General features: G+C 42.2%; 1 non-coding gene across 1 annotated transcript; it reads left to right on the top strand.

Moving 5' to 3' along the window:
- The first annotated feature begins 2647 nt into the window (after positions 1–2647).
- Positions 2648–2722, top strand: Trnat-ugu (transfer RNA threonine (anticodon UGU)). The gene has a single exon. It is a non-coding gene; the product is annotated as a tRNA-Thr (tRNA).
- Positions 2723–3457: the final 735 nt, after the last annotated feature.

Raw genomic sequence — 3457 nt, 5'->3', positions numbered from 1 at the left:
ATTCCACAGTGAACTGTACTGTAATTATGTATCATCTTACAAAAGCCTCATTAAAGATTGCATACCTTCTCCTATTTCCCTTTCCCAGTATTAACAGTAGTTTTCTCTCTCTCTCTCTCTCTCTCTCTCTGTATGTGTGTGCGTGTGTTGTAGAAAAGATTTTAATTCACTCCATTATTTTACAAGCACATAGTAATGTCCAAATTCTCTTAGTAGATGATATAGTGTGTGTGTGGACCACTGTTTTTTAACGTAAACCTAAGCACCATGTTGGTACCTATCTAATCCATGTTAGCTATTAATTTGCAATATCATAGTGGGCGTTAAATTGTTTAAACATGTAAATTATTTCACTAATGCACTATGTTACACAATTAATCGAAACTGTTAATTATCATTTATTCTAGAGAAGCTGCACGGTCATCAGTGGTATCTGTTCTTTCGAGAACAGTTACTATCTTCATATACAGGGTGGTCCATTGATAGTGACTTAGCCAAATATCTCACGAAATAAGCATCAAACGAAAAAACTACGAAGAACAAAACTTGTCTAGCTTGAAGCGGCAAACCAGAGGGCGCTATGGTTGGCCAGCGAAATGGCTCTGCCATAGGTCAAACTGATATTAACTGCGTTTTTTTAAAAATAGAAACCCCCATTTTTCATTACATATTCCTATAGTACGTAAAGAAATATGAATGTTTTAGTTGGACCACTTTCTTCGCTTTGTGATAGATGGCGCTGTAATAGTCATAAACGTATAAGTACGTGGTATCACGTAACATTCCGCCAGTGCGGAAAGTATTTGCTTCGTGATGCATCACCCGTGTTAAAATGGACCGTTCACCAATTGCGGAAAAGGTCGAATCATGTTGATGTATGACTACTGTGATCAAAATGCCCAACGGGCATGTGCTATGTATGCTGCTCGGTATCTTGGACGACATCATCCATGTGTCCGGACCGTTCGCCGGATACTTACGTTATTTAAGGAAACAGGAAGTGTTCAGCCAAATTTGAAACGTCAACCACGACCTGCAACAAATGATGATGCCCACGTAGGTGTTTTAGCTGCTGTAGCGGCTAATACGCACATCAGTAGCAGACAAATTGCGTGAGAATCAGGAATCTCCAACACGTCGGTGTTGAGAATGCTACATCAACATCGATTGCACGTACCATATTTCTATGGACCAGGAATTGCATGGCGACGACTTTGAACGTCGTGTACAGTTCTGCCACTGGGCACAAGAGAAATTACGGGACGTTGACAGATTGTTTGCACGCGTTCTATTTAGCGACGAAGCGTCATTCACCAACAGTGGTAACACACACCGGCATAATATGCACTATTGGACAACGGAAAATCCACGATGGCTGCGACAAGTGGAACATCAGCGACCTTGGCGGGTTAATTTATGGTGCGGCATTATGGGAGGAAGGATAACTGGCCCCCATTTTATCGATGCCAATCTAAATGGTGCAAGGTATGCTGATTTCCTACGTAATGTTCTACCGATGTTACTACAAGATGTTTCACTGCATGACAAACTGGCGATGTTCTTCGAACGTGATGGATGTCCGGCACATAGCTCGCGTGCGGTTGAAGCGGTACTGAATAGCGTATTTCATGACAGGTGGATTGGTCGTCGAAGCACCATACCATGCCCCGCACATTCACCGGATCTGACGTCCCCGGATTTCTTTCTGTGGGGAAAGTTGAAGGATATTTGCTATCGTGATCCACCGACAACGCCTGACAACATGCGTCAGCGCATTGTCAGTGCATGTGCGAACATTAGGGAAGGCGAACTACTCGTTGTTGAGAGGAATGTCGTTACATGTATTGCCAAATGCTTTGAGGTTGAGGGACATCATTTTGAGCATTTATTGCATTAATGTGGTATTTACAGGTAATCACGCTGTAACAGCATGCGTTCTCAGAAATGATAAGTTCACATTTATTGCATTAATGTGGTATTTACAGGCAATCACGCTGTAACAGCATGCGTTCTCAGAAATGATAAGTTCACAACACATTGGAACAACCGAAATAAAATGTTCAAACGTACATACGTTCTGTATTTTAATTTTAAAAAACCTATCTGTTACCAACTGTTCGTCTAAAATTGTGAGCCATATGTTTTTACTATTAAGCGCCATCTATCACAAAGCTGAAGACGTGGTCCAACTAAAACATTCATATTTCTTTACGTACTACAGGAACATGTAATAAAAAATGGGGGTTCCTATTTAAAAAATGCAGTTGATATCCGTTTGAACTATGGCAGCGCCATCTAGCTGGCCAACCATAGCGCCATCTGGTTTGCCCCTTCAAGCTAGACAAGTTTCGTTCTTTGCAGTTTTTTCGTTTGACGCTTATTTCGTGAGATATTTGGCCCGGTCACGATCAATGGACCAACCTGTATAGTCAAATGGCTACCTGGCCATTGACCTTCGTCTGTGCGACTGCGCACAGGTTGCCCGAACTCTTACGGGACGCGTCAACTGAAGTCGGCGCGAGTAAACAGTGGATGGGCACATGTATCTATTAGGAACATTACGTATGTGGATTGTTGACAGTTGGTGATGTGGGTGTCACGGGAAGCGTGCAAGGGATCAGCCCCTGCAGTCGCTCTATTCATCTGTGCCCTCGATGGCACAGATGGATAGAGCGTCTGCCATGTAAGCAGGAGATCCCGGGTTCGAGTCCCGGTCGGGGCACACATTTTTCAGCTGTTCCCATCAAGGAATGTCAACAACACCTATCAGCAGCTGAGGGTTTCAATTAATTATCATTTATAAACCATTATATTTGGGCATTACATAATGCTGATATATGATTAATAATAATAAAACAACAGGTCATTCATAATGGTGATAAAAATGATGTCATTTATTACCCAAGTTGGACAATATGTTACGACGGATCATTGATAAAAGTGATAAGGCGAACAGGCTGATTTATGGAGAACAATGGACTCTTGTCTTAGGGACGACACTAACATATGACCGTGAAGGACAACTGTCTCAGAACTTTGACCAAAGAGGACATAGATCCATTGGGGAGAGCTAGGAGTAGCGTATCTTTGATCATGACCTTTAGGATATGTGACAATAATGCAGACTGTGCTGCAAACGGCATTGTGCCACTTCTTGCGTAACTTGTGAGATGCTGGTACACAATCTTCTCAGATTTCGTACCGTGAAATAAAATTTTCAGTATTTCTGTAAGACTCAGTTTTTTTTGCCTATGCTGTATTCTGTAGCGCCTTAATATCGGCAACAGCTCCCACAGGTCGGTTACCTGTTATGTGAATTTGTATGGTTACTGCCGATCTGTCAAAGTCAGTCAATGCAAATGTGTCTTTAGTTTAATGGTTCACCCTCTTTCTGCTATGTACCTGACATCATGATCGGTGCACTGGATTATGGACGCACCTGGGGACTTCATACGTG

This window comes from Schistocerca serialis, chromosome 4 (genome assembly GCF_023864345.2).
Source record: "Schistocerca serialis cubense isolate TAMUIC-IGC-003099 chromosome 4, iqSchSeri2.2, whole genome shotgun sequence".
In the NCBI taxonomy this organism is placed as follows: domain Eukaryota; kingdom Metazoa; phylum Arthropoda; class Insecta; order Orthoptera; family Acrididae; genus Schistocerca; species Schistocerca serialis.
This window is presented reverse-complemented; position numbering and strand designations above follow the sequence as displayed.